At 39.2% G+C, this 20,527-nt stretch overlaps 1 long non-coding RNA gene across 1 annotated transcript in view; it reads left to right on the top strand.

Moving 5' to 3' along the window:
- Positions 1–20,527, top strand: part of LOC112984052 (uncharacterized) — a 155,133-nt gene that overhangs the window by 97,874 nt on the left and 36,732 nt on the right. The window contains exon 7 of the long non-coding RNA XR_003259388.2: positions 7,762–7,852. This is a non-coding gene — a long non-coding RNA (uncharacterized LOC112984052). The remainder of the gene's footprint in view (positions 1–7,761; positions 7,853–20,527) is intronic.

Below are 20,527 nucleotides of genomic sequence, written 5' to 3'. Positions count from 1 at the left end.
TCAGAGAGTGTCTTTGTATGTGTTTGTGTACAAGACTCGTTTAGCACTCGGCATGCTTGGTGAGTCTTTAACAGCAAACCTCACCACACACCCTTCTTTTCTCCCCTGTTTATTGCCAAAAGAGGTGCATTTCCAATTAAAGGTCAAGGGATGCATTTTTTGTTGTTGAGCTCCCAAACCCTGTGTGTGGGAAATACAATCTGCTTGGCACTGGATTTTGTTTTCAGCTGCAGTAGTTGCAACGGAGGAAAAATCAGAGTAACTACAGTGACTTCAGTGGATTCAGAACAACATGTTCATGACTGTGGCTGTTCTGACACTGCAAGGTGCTGAGTGGGCTGTAGGGCAGCTCTGGCTCAGTCTCAAAGTACTCATTCTGGAAGGACTGAGGTATATTTGGTGGATGGTTTCTTGTGCCTGATCCATCTTCATGAATAAGAGCTCAGATCAACAGTGCAGTGCTGAGTGGTGCTGGCTCTCCCTCTGCAAAGGGCTGTGGAGCTTGAGAGGAGGAGGCCTCTCAGCATAGCATTAAGAGCCTGATTTTTAGAACAGGCTTGGATGAAGCCTTAAGTGCCCAAGGAGGTGTATGCTGCAGCTCTTTTCAGTGTGACTCAGGAAATGCCATGTTTACTTATTCCTCTTGTTACAGCTTAAAGCCAAAGGCATCTGCCCATCCTATTGCTGGAAGATGCGGTCTGTCTTATTTTACATAACTGTCATCAGTGGCAAACTGCAAAAATGTTTTGCAATAAGGTGGAATGTAATTAATTTGCTCACCTGAATAATAGCATAAACGTCATAACAATTGTTCCTTCTGAACATGATAAAAGTTATCATAGGGAAGGAGAGAGGACAAAAACAAGCTAATGATAATGACATAGATATTTGAATCTAAGCCTCTGTGATCACTGATAAAGATCAGGCTGATGCCAGTCTTTGAGAATTATTTATTTCACCAAACCCATGGAACATTAGGAACCCAAGCTCCATGATGCTCTGGTGCACAGCCTTGACATCTGTTGTGATAGATTTCAAGCACAATTTTGGAGATGACTATTTGGTCCAGGCAAAATTGAACCACCAGAGTTTTGGAAATTTTCTAAGCTTCACTAATAACCTCGCCAGAGGAAGCCTGGCCTCTGACAGCACTGCTGCGCTAATTTTCCTGTGCTGAGCATTCACCTCATTTTTCTTTCAGGTAATAGATGTAATGCCTTTAGAGCTTTTGCAAATCCATAGCACTTCATTATGAGACCAGGCCTTTGGTGATTAATATGTTGGAGCAATGAGGTGCTGCCTGAAAAAGGGCTCCTGAGGAACAAGACAGCCAGAGTGAACCGTGCTCAGCTGTGGAAGTTTTCTTTTGTCTCTATGCATACTATATGCATATAGCTATTCTGGCATGAAATTAACAGAAATCCAATGATGGACATCAAAGATATCCAAAGATTTTTTGAAACTATAGACATATAAATAGATATAAGACCACTCATTATAATGCCCAGAAAACTTTCAGACTTGAGTCTTTATTGACACAATCAGATTCTTAGCCCCTGAAATTTTAGCATATTGAGCTGGGAGAGGTGATGGTCTTGAATAATGGTGCTTTTATTGTCTCTCCAAAGATCATTGCTTTTTCTCCCGGTATTATCTTTGAGATTCTCTTACATGAAGTTGTTACAATTCTGAGGCATTTATTTTCACAAGAATATAACTGAAAGCCCTGAGATCAGTGATTATTCAGATCAATGTACAGTAGCCATAGCCCAGTGAAGCAGAGAGAAAATGAAAAGCTACAGTAATTCCTGGGCGTTGTTTGACTTGTGCAAACTGATTGTGTTAAGTTCCCCTTTTGAAGATAGGAAACAATGTGGAACAAATAGTTTGGATAATAAAGAGACTACCAGTACTTCTGTGTTTATGTCAATATACAGTCTGTTTCTTCAGGACACAGGAAATATCAGGTATATCACAATGTCAGTCTGGTAGCAGCAACGAATTAAAGCAAAGAAAACCTATCTATCTAATAAAGAAAGAGTTTATATTGTATTTCAATCGAGTTGTAAAACAAATTGCACTGACCTTACACAAGAGCAGTCTTTGAAGGGCAGACTTTGTTCTCCTCCCTCCCTGTGCTAACCTCTCGAAGCAGTCATTAAATATTAATTCCAACAGTTATTCTGTCTCCAGTTTGGACTGTTTTGCCTTTTTGCTGGTAAGAATTCCTAGTTCTAGGAGTAAACTTTGGTTTTTTGTGTATTGGGCTTCTACTGAATAGTAATGAATGCAGAACATGCTGAGTGGCAGACTAAAATTTATTCTGGACCACAGGTTCCTAGGCCTTCAATTATTCTTTGCTATAATCATGTCCTGCAGTCTTTTTCATGCTGTGGCTTCATTTGTGTGCCATGTGCCACCAATGTGGCATGGAAGCTGTGATTCAAAAGACCCCTGTTACTACCAAGGAAAATGATAAGCACAGAATAAATATAGAAATGTGTTGCAGAGCTGATTTAAAATACAGATTTTCATGCGTGTCTGCATGTCTTGATTTCAACTGGATCTGGAAGTGGAATCACCAAGATATGGTGAGAAAAATCTGGTTTAAACTTCAAGCAAATGGAAATAAAAAGAAAACCTCTTGCAAGGGTCCCAATCAGCATTTTAAACTGAAGATCTCTATACATATAAGCGAATACTTAAATGTTTTCCTTGAGGAACCTTGCTGATTGTTTCTTAATTAATATTGATGGGTCACCTACTAAACTGGACCAGAACTCCAATCTGTACATCACCTTGCATATATACTTATTATTACCTCTGTCAGATAATTATCACAAATTTTCTCCTGGTGATTATAGTAAATAGACTTCAGAAAGTATTTTATATTATGAAAGAAAAACACTCGGTATGCATTATATCACTCCACAGGAAATTTATCCTGAGAAACAGGTTCTGTTCTGAGAGACAATCACAGACCATTCTCCAGAAGGAGTCTGGGCAATGGTAGCTTTATGTCTTTATTTTATGCTTATAGTGGAAAGAACTACAGAGAAGAGTAACATCTCTCTAAGAGAGAGTCCAGATTCCATGTAATTAAAGCCAGTCTCTGCCTCTACTAAAGTCAGCTTTTATGGTTCAGCCTCAAATTCCTATTGGGTCTTTTTCCTCTGCAGCTGATGTTCTCCACACACAAGGCGATAGCTTGCAGTTGCTTGACAGATCTCATGGTGGAGACCTACAAGAAATGATCCCAAACCCAAAGCAGTGGGATAGTTTTACCTTTCTAAGAAAAATGAAAGTGTCATAGCTTTTTTGGACACTGATGGAATTCAGAGAAGACTTGTGCTTCAGCGCATGTGAGAGTGAATGTGAAGAGAGAGAAAAAGGTGTAATTCTTCTCCTGCTACCTTTTTTCCAAGGGAAGGCGGTAGAGAAAATGCCACAAATACTTTCAAGTAACATCTCAAAATAGCATATTGAAGGTGTGAAGATCACAAATATGCTTGATAACAGAGACACCCCTAAGCTTTAGAGTAAATACTGGCCGTTTCCTAGCTCTTTTGCAATTTGGGTTGCATCTTAATATAGATCATGTCCCCTCCCATTCATGGGCACACAGACTCCTTTCCCCTCAGAGATCAAATAGTATCCGTATGGCAAGCTCAGCAGTTCTTGGCATGGAAAATCAGTGAGTAATAAATAAGTAATAAATTAATATTTAATTAAAGCTTCTTTTAATGAATGTTAGCACCTGAAAGGAGGTGGGGAGACAGAGCTATGTGACCAGTTAGCTCCCTGCAGAACAGCAGTGATCACTTTACAGAGGCTTATGCAGAAAGTAAAAGCTTACATTGTAAAGCAGAAAGACCTACGGCATCTCTTAAGTCAGCTACATAGTGCAGGATTAAAACTGCTTGGAATGTAATTATATAGCCTGAAATCCTTGCATGATAGTGCAAACTGCAGGTCTGTGGTCCACTGGCCAAAGGGGTAACTCTGAAATGACTATTTGACTTCAATTTTTTTTAGTACTGATGTGTAGCTTTTGTTAAACACAGGTCAAGAGATCATTATATGAATGACTGCCTGTTGGGACTTGCATTTTCTGAAGGCAGATTTTTTTTTTGTTGCAGTCTGTCTATTACGCTCCATTAGAGGTAAGGACGCTTGCAAACTTTTCAGCTTTTTGTGACAATCCGATGGTTTCTGAAAAGTTGCTGGAACAAAAATCCCCTGTAAAGGTAGTACACTCCTTTCTTATTTTTACCTAGTTTTGGTCAGGATCTTCAGTGTACAGAAACAGTAGGTAGATTTTTGGTAGTGGTTCAGGTGGTATAAGTGGTTCAATTAATTTGGCATCTTCCTTTCAGCCAGTCTGACTTGCTATTTGCAGAGAAAGTGGATTTAGTGCACTCACAATGGCTATGATTTTGAATAGGTTTATATCTAAGCAACTGAAGGAACTATCACCTTTTCACATTCAACCCAGTTAAGCCCATGTATTAATATTCCTTGCATTTTCTTGTGCATCTCCTCAGAGAGCAGATTAAAATTAAAATTCTGCCAAGGTTAGGTAGCAGAAAGGATTAGTGAACTACGTCTTCACCTCTGGAGAGAGAGGTGACATGCAAATGATTGGACTGGACACATCCTTATTCTGGCAACTATTTGTACGGATATAAAAAAATCTCTATGCAATTGACTGTGCTGAAGAGATATCCAGGACCAAAACAGCAAACAGGCTGAAGGTCAGCACTGAAGTACAGTATATCAAGCGGGTTATACAGACTTTGCTTGTTTATCTCCAGCTATTAGCATTTCATTTTCAAGATCAGCTCTTCACCAACAAAATTTTAAAAATTATCCTGAACAATCCTCCCCCACAAATATTGTTTCAACAGCTCTAAATCAGACCCCTGCAAAACTGACGAACAAAATAAAAAAAAAACCTGTCTCGTAACTGCTTTGTAATTTAAAGGCAAAATTTAGTGACTCATTTTTGAGAAAAAACTTCAATGGGATTTTCTCTTAGATGAGCAGAGGACTGTTTGAGTAATAAAAAATGAGCACTGCACTATTCAATTTCATGCCCGTGTCAGGTTTAGGAATTGAAAATTTGGCCTAAGTGGTAAGAATGAAGATAACTATTTAAGTACAGAAAGAGGACAAGTAAAAGTAATTGAAGGAATGTCCTTGCCTGCATAATTCACCTTGCAAATCTTTTACAAAAATGGTAGAAAATGAGCTTTCAGAACTTGTCCTTGCTTTTTGCTACCATATTGTTAATATATGGAAAAACTGGGACGCAGACACACATTATATACACACACAGACCATAGAATGTGTGCATATAAATATATAGAAATGATACACAAACATATTCCCAGATCAACATCACCCTTAAATTTCCGCTGTTTGATTTAGTGATTGTTATTAGCAGGAAAACTATACCAACAGTACAGTCATCTGTGCTTCTGAAAAATGTAAATGTCAATTTTTGGTCTTTAAAAATTATTAAGCCTGGTAAAAGATAGCAATTTCCAGTGTTTGCTTGGTTGGTAAGATGCAGGAGAGTGAGCATTACTCCTGAGAGCTGCCATTGGTTAGCTGGAGGGAAAATGGATATCAATTATACATAATCTAAGAAGCCTCTGCATAATAATCAGGCCCAGTAGGGGCTTTGGGGCAGCTTCGTTATTCTCTTGTAAACACAAGAGCCCAGATAGACATGTCAGTCAGGAGTAGGGGCTGCAATTCTTCCTTTTTAACACCTTCACATTCTATTGCTTCGATATGCAAACAAGGCTGTTTAGCTGAGGGTTGAGGCTGTGCTAATGAGCTCCCTGCACTAACCCTGAAGTAAAAAGGTTCTGTTTCGCAGCTGCTCAGAGACTAGCTCCTCTGGGCATGCTCAGGTATTGGAAAATAATTCCTTTTAAACAGAGAAACGCCAATCAGGATTTCTTGCATGCTTTTCTTTTTTCTCAGCATGCTAATGCAATTACCTCATAACTTGTGAACTTTTTTCAGTGGTGGAAAAAAATGTTTTGTCTTTGAATCATATATTTTTGTCACCAAAAAGAAAAGAAGACTTGAAAAATTCAGCAGATGTAAAAATCACACCCTCCTTAATTCCTAGAGGACCATAACTCAAGGCTAATTTTCATGTTTCCTTCTTAAAGGTGGACGGTCCTTTTATCCCTCCCCTCCATACGTCTCTCCTGATAGCATCATTTCCATTTCATTTTAGCTGGTCAGTGTCATAAGTGACAGGGGAGGCTCCTAGAACAATGCTGCCAACTTCATTCCTGCTTGACACCGAAGAGGCGAACCTCTGTTGGTTTAGGACCTTGGCTCTGTCCTAAAGCTAGGTTTCAGGGCATTGCTGAACTTAATCAACTGGGTAATTGCCTTGGCAAAGACACACAGACCCCATGATAATCCTTTATGTATGAGCCGACATTTACAACTCACGATATGAAACATGATGATTTCTCCAATATCCAATTATTCTTATGAATAAAGTAGTCTTCTGCCTGGAACAGTCAGAAATCCCCACTGGATTAATTTAGTGTCTGATAGAAATCATTTGGGTTTTCTGTTTAATACAGGGCAGCGTATGATTTCTCATACAACTTTATGCAATGCTCCCTGTCTTCATTCATTCATTCATTCATTCTTTCCCAGGACCATGCCTTCTAGCAACATGACACAGGAGAGCAGACCTATAGGCAGGGCCACATAAATGTCTGTCAAGTGCAAGTTACAACTATCTCAAACTGTAACACATTCCTATGAAGAGAGACAGCACGTTTTTAACTATTTAGCAGTCAAATATTGTGATCTACTCTTTTTCACTTTGTTATCTGTTGGATTTCTAATGGCTGTCTCTATGCATGACAATCCGTATTACCAAGTCAGTGGGAAAGTCTTAGCTTTGTAATATTTCAGCACTTAAATTATTTATTATGTTAGCTTTATGGCATATTAAATCCCTGCTTAGACAGGTAGAGCTAACTCCCTTCTGCCTTACTGAAGCTCATTAAATGGCCATCATGACTGGACAGACTTAATTGCGTTACATCCAAATAATTCTGTCATTTGGATTCAAATCCAAGGCAAATGGCCTAACAAGAATCTCAGTCACTTGACTGTGACTGGCAAATGATTAAAGTATCCTGTAAGCAGTTTACTTATGGCACATTGGTAAAAATTTACAAGTAAAATTAAGGAATTGATTTAAGAAGTGACTTTGCTTGTTTTAGATTGTTTTTAAATTATATCATCCCATTTTAGTATTAGAATCTCCAACCTGCAGAAAGCTTATTTATTCATCTTATTAAAGTTATATTAAAAATAATAGTTGCCTGTTGGTACATTTATCTGTAGTTTGGAATTCAAATTTTCCAGCTCAGAAAATAAGTGACTAAAAAAATTTCTGCTTTCCATTCAGGTCAGCTTTCCATATATTAGTTTACAGTTCCTCACTTCACTTTGCATGGTCCAAATGATGAGGTTTTAAGCACTCTTATTATGCAATTATTCTATTATCTTATAGCTCAGTAAAGAAGGATGTTGAGGTAATTAAAACATTCTTCTGAGACTCAGAGAACCCCCTCTTCTTCTGAAAAGTTCTTATGTCATTTTAGACAGGTGTCTTGGCACTACGGTTTTGCAAAAGGCATTTAGAAATGCAGGTGCTTTTGAAAAATCCCACTAAGTGCTTCTCCTTTATGTCGTCATTGGCCCCTATAGCTTGATCTCTACCTGCATTGCCCTGGTCACGATGGTCTGCCACCCAGATGAACTCCCAGCCACAAGGAAGGTGACAGTTCCAGCATACATGGTGAGTTTTGACAACAATGGAAAACTAACGAAGGACTTCAGGAGTTGCCTGGCTGAGTGGGAAGTCTTCTTATCAAGCTCAGAGTAAAACCCTGAAGGTTTAAGCTGAGAGAGAAGAACAGCCTAGGCATGTAAGGAACTGACTTGAAGCAACTGAGTGAAGTTCTAGAAAGAAGTAATTCTATTAACTAGAGATGATCTCCTGGAAACATGCGTTTGATGAGGCTCAGGCATGTATGCATTCATCCTAGCAGGTGGATCAATCTCTGTCTCCCAGTTGCTTTTGTATCTCTCTTCTAAATTTCCATGTGCCCACATGTATCTGTATCTTTCTGGTGGCTTTTTCAAATCCCTCCCCTATTGTTTTCCTAAGTGGCCTTCCTCAGGTGATAGCAGACTTGAAAAGGTATAGGTATACCCAGATTAAGTGTACAAGATGCAACTGTGCTGAAAGATATTAGTTTTTTCCTTATAGTGTTGAATCCTACTTCAGGACTGCAGGTTGAACTAGACTTTATACTAGCTTGTTAGCTGTGTGAGAAGGAAGACCTTAATCACCTAGAGGATTTACATGTGGTTAGTTGTATGCTGAGAATGGCTTCAAAATTGCCAGTGACACCTAAACGAGGGGTCTTAGACGCCTAATGAGGAGATCCAGGCTACTTGAAAGGATCTGGGCCTCAGTCCTATGGTACCTTCATTCCCCAGCTGAAAAGACGATCAGTTTTGCTATGTAGTAAGAATCTCTTTCTGTAGTAAAGATTCCATTCTGATTCTACTCATTTTCTACTAGTCACCTATCAAATAAGAGCTTAATAGATTCTACTGACTGTGGATATATAGGTAACAGTAACCTCATATAAGTATGAAAAAAGCTGTGAACCTTCTGCTGCATTCATATACAATTTACCATTGACCTTTTGTTCCTAGAAGAGGCGACAATAGGGTTATGACACCAACCTGAGAAAAATACCTTAAAAAGAGTAAATGAACTGTACTGTATAACTGGGGGAGCTATGCAATGTTATTATGTTTGGTTTTTATATGTAAAAGAAAAAAAAGATTGAGCCATACAAGGGAAGATGCACCTGTAATACCAGTCTTTTCACTATGTATCACTAATATACCAATACTTATCACTTCATTCCATTTAAAAATTCATTGCATTGCGCTTGAAAGTAATGACGTTCAACCAGTGGATTTATAGATGCCCAAAATCAGGCAGTAAAGGATTTTTATCAGCTTACAGAATCATTTTTTAATTCTCCAGAATTTTGCAGAAGACTTCAAAGATCTCAAGCAAACTGCTTGTTTGAAGGACTAAATATAAAAAATAAAGGACAATTGGATACATTTAATCACTCTTGGGGTGCTTTTTCCTCCTTTCTAATCACATATAAAAACCTTTCTATCTATTTATTCCTTTGATTTTATGCCTGTAGCTGTTAACACATTATGGGCAATGATGACTACTTGGTTACTGATTTTTGATGTCTAATTTATCATTATATGTGTAAAATAATAAAAAATGATCTCACATTACTACTGCTATAGAAAATATCATACTTCCCTGATACATGACTACTGGAGGCAAGAAGTTCAAGCCAGGTGGACCAGCAGTGTGCTAGGAGATGGCAATGCCTGTTGTACAATTCTGGGTTGTAGTACAGACATTTAATTTGATACAGCTTTGATTTAGAGCGTACGGATTCTCACAATTCAGGGCTACTAGCCCGAATTGACCAGCGAGGTGGATAACTATGAAATGAGGTTTTTTGCTTTCTTCTCTTGAGTACACATGAAATAGTTGCTTCTGTTTAGTTCTGCTTGAGAACGACACAACGGATTGCCCACCCCAGCTTCGGGAATGGCATGGAGTTGTGTTATGCATTTGAAAACAAAATACTCTGATTGCGAGATCATCAGCTTTCTCTAGGAAAGTAAGCAGGACCCCCACCAATAAGAGAGCAACTAGTGAAATAAAGTAGTGAAATGGTCTTTGGGGCAAACAAGCATAGTGACTGCCTACAGTTGGAGTGGGGATGGAGAGAGATTTGGCCGAGATAGGTACCAGTGCAAATCACCCATTACACTGGTGAGAGGCAAATACTGCTCTGCTTTAGCCTCTGCCTGGGATCTCAGTGAGTCTACTACTGGTTTTGCTAATAATACCTGCTTTCAAATTACTTATTTATGAATATTGTTTTCCTTCCATTGAAAGCAAAGGGATTTGGTTCCTAGTTAGCTTAATTAAATGTTTTCAGTGTGTAAATGTTTTCAAATTAAACACTGATTCCATAAAATCATCCCAGGTACTGTCTTAGCTTCAGGTCTTTAATTCTATTTTCTAATGCATTAATACATATGAAGGAACTTTGTTCTTTGTCTCTGTCTACCAAAGTGCCTGAAGTGAACTTTTTTCCCTCAACTCCTGCTAAATTACTAATTAGTTCAATATACCTCAGAGATCGGGATGCCTTTGAGATCGGGAAAACTTGAGTTTTCAACAAAAGTTTATGAAGACAGTAGTCAGTGCTCTTGATGACAGATTTAAGGAGAATATGATACTCCTTTTTTTTATGAATAATATCAAAGAGTGAAGCTGCTGATTAAAACAGGCACAGTGTAATCAAAATTGTGCAATAGTCTAACTTTACTATAGCAATATTTTAAATATAAAGGAACTCCCCGTGGAAGAAAAAAATTGTATTTCTTCTCAGGGGAACATGTTATTGACATGTGCTGTTCAAAGCCCTCTTGAAAATACTAGGTTTGGGCTGGACATGTTCTAGCTGTCAGTGCCAAACCCATGACAGGTGAAGTTGTAAAATAAAGGCACACTCCTATCGCCTTGGCTCCTTCCCCTGCACAGCAAGGAGAAATGAAAAAGCCAGTACTGAGACAGTTGCATGGAGCTGTTAATAGAGGAGCAACCTTGGAGCACTAGGCTTTGGTCTGTTTATCCTAGGGTAGATTTGCTGGGGAAATAAGACACAAATAAAATTCATGGTGCATGTCTTGAAAGCAGAGGAACTACTTACACATGCATTTGAAAAGAGGAAGGTGGAAGAGTTAGAAATATATCTTCCAACCTCTTTCAGGCTCCCCATTGGACAGGCTTTGGAGGTTGAGTTGATTTCCCAGGTATTTGCATATATGAGGTGTAGTGACTTTAAGAGAATGGCCGTAATGTAAAACACCAGATAACATATCATCCATCGCATTCTCAGTTGTGGAGAAGGTGGCAGAGAGGCAACTAGGGATAACACCTTCCTTTAAAAAATTTGGATACTGACTATTTAGTGACACAGTAAAGAGCATGACACCAAAAAACCCATGACCTAAACAGCCAGACAAACTATCGTATGAGTATTAATGTACACAAGGTATTTTTAAATATGTGCTTTTGTTTGGGCTGAAAATATTAATGATATGTTATAACTTCCCGATAGAATTGCAACTTGTACCTAAAAGTGGGAATATCAAATAGCTATTGCAACAAAGCAATAAAGAAGCAAGTTATTAGCTTTTTTTGAGATAAATAGTATGAAATGTTGATGTAAAAGAATTTTATTCTGAATTATATTTTTATTAATGGATAGTAGTTCCTCACAAAGTCAATGAAAAATACACATAAATTTGGAATGTAAACTAAGGGGTCCAATGATGACTAAACGTGTACAGATGTTAATATATGAAGCACCAGGAACGTGTAGAAACAGCAAAGAGTGGATATTGTTATTGTCCCCATGTCACATAGAAGGAGCTCTGGCCAATAAATTAAGCAATTTTTTTAGTGTTATTTGATAAAACACCACATATAGTGAAGAAAGGCTGAAAGTCATGGAGGAAATTCTGGCTGTGTTGAATAACAGGGATCTGTCCATGATTTCAGTCTTTACCTTGCTTCCTAGGCTGTGCTTTTAGATGGTCTGTCTTCTCTCCTTTAAGTATTCCTCATTTAGCTTAGCTTTGTCAATTATTTCCTTAGTAAGCCAAGAGAATTGGGAAGGAGAGATATTAGATGCTAAGAAAACTATTTACATTGTGAACACAGAATGCATTTCAGACACTGCAGCCTCGTCCCTCGCATGCAGCTGCCATTGTTCCGAAAACCCTGAGGAAGGAAACAATAGTTGTGTTTGACAGTGTTTTGAGCCCATCATGAGCCAGAATTTTCACACATAGAACAATAATGTACATTTTCTGACAGCCATATGCACTTTAGCAAGTCCTTTAAAAAAGCGTTGCTTTTGGGCAATAAATCAGTTATCCCTTTAGTATTGTCAAGTAATATCTTTTGTAAGTCATTTATTTAAGTAAGGAAACTGAAGGTCTTTTTTTTACTAGCTCTTTCATACTGGCCCTTTTGAAAATGGGAACATGTTGAGTTACACAAGCTCTCTCAGCTTTTATTATTCTAAGATTATTTTAATATATCTAATCTGCCTCCAGCACTGGCCTTAGCCACTATGAGACCTTATGTTAACATCTTCCAGGGCCTCCAGGGGAGGCTCTTGAGAAATCGCTTCATTTTTTACAGTAAGTCTTACTTCCCCCTCCTTCCTCATTTTGCCTGCTTTCAAGCCATTGACAGGTTGCATCACAAAGTAAGATTGTGCTGTAGCCCTCCTGGGGATTAATGCTGGAAAAGAAACGAAAATAAACAGAAGATGGTGGTTTCTCAGGCTATTTCACAATTTTGATCTGTACTAGAGCATTTTTTTGATTAACTTTTCAGTGGTTTGACTGCATGAAAAAAAAAAAGGTAGGAAAGACTAGCTTCAAGGGGGAGCAGTGAGAAGTGGCAGGAGAGGAAGGTCATGACCACGTCTTCCTGAGCCCCTTCAAACTGCAGGCCCCCTCCCAGGCACTCATTCCTGCCTTCATCCTAAAATCCCAGGATCTGAATTCAGAGGCTCCCCCCAGAAATCTCAGTGCTTCTCTGAGGTTCTCCCCCCATGGAATCCATTTTACTGATGCTGCAAAATCAAATTTGCCCCCAGGGCTGGAATGCTTCGAACTAGGTATAGATCATAATATCAGTCATCCCCAAAATTGCTGTCCAACTTGGCAAATATTGTATGAGGTCCAGGAATGAGCTAAGACAAGATCCAAAGGTCAGAGACATCTAAGACAGATATATCTTCAAATGCCCTCTTGCCCAATGTCATGAGCCATTCAGGACTGCAAATCCTGCAATTAACTGTATTGTGAAAAAAGGAGGGGGGAGAGGGTTAATCTTTTACCAATTCATTTAAATAGGTCAACCTGTTCATTTTAACTCTCTCTTCTTTATTTTACATTTCAAAATTATACTCTGTAGAAAGCTGTCTTTCTGCACATGGGGATTTGAATATTGGGTGAGGGGGGAGATTGATTCACTTCTGAGTGCAAGGAGGGAATGGGTTGGGAAACTAATAGCCTGTGGAACTGAATTCAAAGCCACATCTGTACTCTTCATGCTGAGAGACTGCAGTGAGGGATTGGAAGAAAGTCCTCCAGACCGTCTGAGAAGAACGGGACACAGGGCCTTGTGATAACAGCTTTTTATCTTTGATGTTCCCCAAGATCTGCCTGACTCACCAGGATGATACTTTTCAGCAGCAGGGAGGGGGTCAGCCTGTTTGCCTAAAGAAAATATTTAGCATGAGATTTGCTGGGAATGTTTCCTTTCGTTAGCCTTCGTATACTGATTTTCCAGAAAGAAGGATGCAGTCGAGTGATTTGGATGTGAGGGGTAGTCAAGTAAGTGAAAGTCATGCAGGAGTCAAACTTATCCATGCTCTAAGCTGTCTTTATGATTGGACGTATCCCTGGGTGTTTGGTAGTTTGTTTAATCTCTGTGGCTATGCCTGTTTTATTAGGAATTTTAGAGTGCCACAGCTTGGGTTCAAGGCTGGCATGTCATTCTCAGTAGGGTTATGCTTCTAGCACAGCTGCCGACTGTCCTTCTGCCTCACTAACCAGCGACAGCCAGCAACACCCGGGTGCACTCAGGGCCTGGCCTGGTCCGGGGACGATTCCCAGTGGCAGGCTGGAAGCAAGAGCTGGACTGTGCTGGATTCATGTATGGACATGAGCTGGGGCCGTGCCCTCTCACCTCAGGGCACAGAGCTGTCCCTAGCTGTTCACTGACTCGTGTAAATGTCAGATTTTAATTTAGATAATAGTTGTCTTCTTGCCTCTCAGAGGCTGCGTGAGGGTCTTTGATCAGCTGTGGGTTAGCCCTCGGCTAGTGCTGGCTGTGAGCTCCCATGCCATGCAGTGTGGCTGCAGCCGCATCGTTCAGAGCCGTGTTTGAAGAGCTTGATTGACACTTGAAACCGGGGGACACATTGAGTTTGTTCACTAGCTCTTCAGCATTAAAATATTTCTGCACAGAAATGCTTATGAGCTGAAGTCTTTGTCTGCTTAAGGACTTCAGCAAGTAAGTTCTGCTCTGGCTGGTCAGTCCTTGGTCATAAATGCTGAGATGCTTCCTGAAGGCTTCCCAACTCAGCAGGATGACAGATCATTAATTGCTCTAGGCCTGGGCCTAATTGCCAGGTTGCCTAAACTCAGATGATCTTGAATAAGCCAGCCACATCCTTTATCCAGACTGAAATGTCTTTTTAAAATAGGGATGATTTTGGGGAAGTTGACTTTATCTGAGATCATAGAAAAATCAGATAACTTCAGCAGAAATGTGGGACTGGCCTGCTTGTGTCTGAGTTGATTTGAAAATTAAAATCTATTTATGAATTTTCTCATTTCTGTGTTGATAAGATATGCATAATTAGAAATTTTGGAAACACTGCTTTTGCAACATTGCAGAAGGGATTTAGATGCTTACAGAGCTTTTGTGTATAGAATATCAGTCACTTCATAAATCCTTTTCACAGGTTTATTTAACCCTCACACCTGCAGCTCACTTCTGCAGCCTTCCAGCAAAACTCTGTTTCCTGAAAATAAGAGAACAATGCTGGGAGGGTAAAGGTAACTTTGTTTTTACTGATATTTTTGTTGGGGCCAGACTGTGTCTGGCAGGACCCTTTCCTTCCCTCACTCTTTTTGTGTTTCCTCTACAGAGGTCAAGTGCAATCACAGACCATGGCAAAAAGGCTGAGAGGGCTCCAAGGGCTTAGCAGAAGGTACTGAAATGGTGACTGGGCTACTGAATCCAGAGGGGAAGAGACCTGCGCTAGGCAAATAGTGGGTTTGAACCGAGTGATATTTCCTCTAAAATGAATGACTTGGCCCCCGTGGGGCTGAGCTCTGACAGCCCCTCCCAAGGAAGGTGCTTCACTGCTCGCAATGTGCTTAAATCATCACTGAAACAGACCTAGAAGATGAATTATACTGTAGCACAGCGACGAGGACAGGTACCTGGATTTCAGAGTACTCTGAGAAGTAACCCGGAGTACTTGATCGCCCTATGGCAGGAGCATTCTCTGCTGAGGACTCTTCAGGAAAGTCTGGCTTCAAATCCCATAAGCAGAAGCTGTAGTTTGGCTATCATAGCGTATGCTGCAGTGGTTGGTTCCAGTGGATAAGGCAGTGGAAATTATCTTGCAATGGACTGGTGAGCCTAGTCGCTCATTTCCTTGGTCTTTCTTGACAAAGTGCATTTAGGTGTTTCATTTTGTCTCCCAGGGAACACGTTGTACAAATGGGAAAAGATGCTTTCCATTTTTTTGTTTTTATTGCAGAAAATATTTTAACTTAGTTTCTGTTCAGACATTTTTTTTTCTGTTTTGTTGTTGTTTCCACAAGGATTTGGGTGGAAAAGGGAAAGAATGAGTTCAGTAGTCAAATGTAGGATTTGACTGTGTACACATCCTTACTCTCAGCTCACATAAACCCTTTTGAAATACCATCCTTTGTCCTTACTAAAAGGGAAAGCTGTTTATTCATGTTAGTTAACAAAGGTTAAGTAAAGCATATTACAGTCTGAATTATACAAGGCTGCTGCAGCTTGCTTAAGTGTTAGCAGGTCAGAGACAACACTGTATCCTTGATAATGTCTTATTTTGACCTGCTAACAAATGTTAATACATCTGTCTTGTTCAATGCATTTTTGTGTGAATGTGCATGTATTTAAGGACTAGGAAAGAAATGCTGTATGTCAGAAGAAGGTTCTTCAGAATTCAGCAAGTGTTCATTTAAATGAACAGCAATAAATCAGAGAATACCAAAATATATTACACATCCCCTATAAAGGACACAGTTATGTAAATAAAGATTTTATGTACAGTATTTCTGCAACACTTCTATTTTTTAAGCATTCCTGTACACCAATTCATTCAAAGTCAGACAACCCTATAAATTAACAATTGGTTGGTTTCATCAAAGTGTTCATAACGAGTAGTTATTTTTGATTCAGGGGAATGTGAACAACCAAGTGACAATCCTATCAGTTCTTTAAATTTTATTGATAAATATTGAAGGTGAGTTTTACTGTCTTAAGTGATTTTCATTATTTATACGGAAGAGCATAGGCAATAGGCATTAAATTTATTGACTTCTTGTGAGCATATATTTACCCGTTACCCCTTGGTTGTATGTTATTATTACATTAGCAATGGTCTCTGACCCGATGGTGCTATGTGCTGTACAAGCTGGAAGGAAGAAAATCCTTCATCATGCAGCTTGCAACTTTTAAATATGAGCAGACACAACAGGTAGGTAGGTCCTTCACAGCCAGAGGAAGCACAAGGAAACAACAAGGCAATGCAGAGCCGCGTGTGTGCCAGTGATCTCAGTGCATCAGCTGCCTCGCCCGTCAGGGGCCTGAAACATGAAAATGCTTGTTTGTGAATTTAAGATGCAGGCAACATTTTGATAGTCCATGGGAGCTAGTAGGAGATGGCTCTTAAAGGCAAAGGTGAGGAGTTCATGGCTGATGAGCTAAGAAGTGGGAGTGCTGGAGGTACACAAAGAAAGGAGCAAGGTGTTAAAAGCAAATAATTCAGGAAATGGTTGCAAGGCTGGGTGAATATGAAATATCGCAAGCAGTTATAATGAGATGAGATTAATGAGTGTCCTAGCAGTATCCCAATATTGCGACTTTGCTCTACGATGTTTTTTCAGTGCCAAATTCATAACCTCTCAATGCCCTTTTCCCCAGAGGGACCTTCTTCACAGTGCAAAAGATAACAAAGGTCCTCTGAAACAGGGAAAGAGATGGCTCCAGCCACTGCAGAAGACAATCACTGCTCACTGCCAGAACATACAGTAAAATGTAGGAAAGGAAAGGAAAATAAGAAGACCACAACTATAGGCTAAAAGTACTCTTGCTGAGGCAGCCTTCAGGCTTTTTTTCCCCTTTCTTTGCCCCTTTTATTTTACAGCTTGCAAAGCTCTCCAACATGTTATTAGCAGTCAAAATATCTTACTGTGTTGTTTGCAAATTCTTACATGGATAGATTTGTAAGTAAAAAAAAGTCTATGTTTGTTAAAGCATGTGCTATTCTCCACTTAACTAAGGAGATGAAAAGTCAGAACTGTGCTATGATGTTTTATTAAAATATCACAAATGCAAGTCATCAGCACAAGCCAATTAAGTAATACCTCTTGTCTCCAGATCAGCTTACACACAGATTTATATTTACATTTATATTTTATCTGGCAAAGAAATCAGTCTTTACCCAATATAATCAGGCATGATATTCCAGAAAGATTTCCCACCTACTGTTGCTGGAAGCATTAAAAAAAAAAAAAAAAAAAAAAAAGAAAAAGACAATCTCACACCTAGACATTTTGGAAACCTTCAACACATTGGCACAATATGTCTGTAGAATTTCAAGGTCGACAAAACAGCAAATACAAAAGGCTGACTACTTATTAAAACTGACACGTGGGATATGGGGGTGACCATTTTAAGCATTCCTGTTTCCCTTAATTTCATTGATGTTCGGCCTGTAGTACTCACAAGAGTGCTTTCTTGAATGTGTGGATTGTCTAATAGTTCATCAGTGCCCAGGGTCTGTTTCATTTTTTAAAAATTGCCTCTAGCTACATAGGCATTGCGTATTGTGCAATAAGACACAGTCCCGTGGATGGCATTTACAATGCAATCTAATCTAATAATGACTTTGAGTATAACTTCAAAGTTCGCTCTGTTTTGAGCAGGGATTGGACCAGATGACCTTCAGAGGTCCCTTACAACTTATTTCTTCTATGATCCTATATTTCCATGCAAATAATTTTGAAATCAGCAATGTTTTGCCATTGGCATGCCAGATGAACCACTGTAATGTTGTTGCTAGGAAGTCACTGAAATTTTTGGTGCATCTCTCTATTTTCGGCGTTAAAATTCATAGGCTATGGCAAAAAAAAGACATTCATGGTCTTCCAAAATAGTAGCTTATTATTGCAGCAGGTCAGTAAAAAAGATGAGACATATCTTTAGTATAGTAATATTTGTATAATAGATTAATATTAATATAATAGAATTGTGACTATAACACGATCATATGTGAACAAAGCACGTAAATGGCTGAAGTTTTGTGCACATACTCCCTGTATTGTCACAGGTGAACTCGATTCCATGTTCAAGAAGCTCTTCAGAACTGGACGGTATTACTCTGTGCAGTTAATATATGTGCTGGTTCTCTCTGGTGGTAAACTACAGGTACAGGTAAATCAGAATTTGGAAATCCCATTGTCTTAAACTCTTTCTTTTTTTTTCTGGCCGTGTTGGGTGTGCTGGATTTCATAGGAAGATCACAGCTAGCACCAGCAGTTGGAGGATTGTCTGTCAGTGCCAAAATACTTACCCAAGAACCCAGCCCACTTGACAAGCGTGGGGAAGCATTCATACAGCAGTGGTAGGCTGTCTGGTGAGAGCACCTTCCACTGCATATTGTGGTGCCTGATAGTTGAGACCAGCTATTCGTGTAGGTTTGAACGCATGTGAGTGGGCCTTACGTGAATGGTCTAGTGCCACTGCATGACATTTTTGGTGAACTGCTTGCTGTATTTTCCTACTTGCATACACAACAGGGCCTCAGTCACAGCATTCATTATACCTTTCAGTTGCGATTCTCCCTACCTGTTGTTGACCAATGCCTTTGGATGTTCCTAGAGTGTCTGAAAGGTGCCCAGCATGCCACAGAAAAATTGGCCTATATAGTAAACAGTTGAAATGCATCAGGGGTAGTTCATGTATTAATTTCATAGCCTGTCCACAAGTATAAATGCAGAAAATGAGCAGTATAAAAAGGTGGCAAAGCTACACTCTGTGGTGTGCTAAAAAACTTCCACTGGCAGGACTATTAGTTGTCTCACAAAAAACAAATTTTGCAATTGAAATACTCTAGACTGGGTCAGAAGTGCTACAAGGAACCTGAAGGTCAAACCCAAGGATTAGTGAGCACAGAATGGAAATGAGTAACTGCTGGTTGATGGGATCAGCTATATGGACAGGAGAGTTGAGCATTTGCATACTTTAACACCCTGCAAATGAGGAGCAAAAGGGATTATCAGGATGAAGATACAACCTGACTGGAGTAACCAGAGTGAGTAACTAGAAAGAGAGCGTTGTCAAAGGTAATCTAGTGGATAGGTCTGATAAACACGGTAGGAGAGAGGGGAATCTCCAGTAACAGAAAAGGGATAGAAATATGACTTCTTTTCAAACTATGTTGCATTTAACCTTGTAAAAGCCTGTAATTCTTTCCAATTCGTATTACTTCGTTTTCAGAAGGAAATAAAAAGCTATGCACTTACATTCTGTTTCCTAAAATCATACTAGCTTACTACAATACTAATATATACTGTATCGTTGCACGTGCTGCCATAAGTCTTTACATTCTTAGTTTTTAGCCATCAATCCTGTATTGTTATATTATGAGAGGAGACCAGAGGTGATATTAAAGCCTGGAGAAGAAGACACATCCAGGTCTTGGTAAGTCTTAGGGCAGATTTAGATACAGTGGGGTAAAATAGTTCCATGGATGAGATTAGGGATTTTTGAGTAGGGAGGTTCATTAGGAATATTTTTAAACCTTGACTGTGAAGGGGTTGTATCTTAAGCACTGTTCTTTGTGTATGTTGTACTATGTTTTCAGTATACATGTGTCTGGGGCTGTTGTCATAGGTACATGCCTAGAGGGCACCATAGATGGATTAGTTCTTTATCTTCCACCTCAGCCAGTCCCAAAGTTGGGACTACAAGAATGTAGTTTTCTCCCTTTGCTCAAAAATCTTCATGTTACATTCTTGATTTGGTGCAGGAGGGATTTGTAAAAATTGGTTTGCCTTGAATCCAGAAAGAATGTGTAGGTCATTCTCGGAGACTCATGTGATTTAACAAACTGTCCTCACAGTGTGAAGATCAGATTTTTTTTTTTTTTAATTTTTAACTGATCACTTTTTATTAAGCATGCTATGTAAAGAAGAAAACAAGAAAAAGGGTGACAATGGTGGATCATTTAACTCTTGTTTATATTCCCATGTTAGATTTGGCATTTACATTTCATTTAGCGTAGCTTTGTGTGGTTACGCATCATCTTCTCTTAGGACAAAAATTTACAGCCAATACTAGAGTATAGACTTGTTGATGGCTTGCATCATTTCTTGAATTTAAAACTCATTAGCATAAATATGGAGCACAGTAAAACACATTATCTGGGTAGCTAGTCCTAAGTCATTCCTAGTGAAATTCTTTGAAATTTACACCAGCTATTTATGT

This window comes from Dromaius novaehollandiae, chromosome 2 (assembly GCF_036370855.1).
Source record: "Dromaius novaehollandiae isolate bDroNov1 chromosome 2, bDroNov1.hap1, whole genome shotgun sequence".
Taxonomy (NCBI): domain Eukaryota; kingdom Metazoa; phylum Chordata; class Aves; order Casuariiformes; family Dromaiidae; genus Dromaius; species Dromaius novaehollandiae.
The sequence above is the reverse complement of the archived record's forward strand: the minus strand, read 5'-3'. Positions and strand labels throughout refer to the sequence as shown.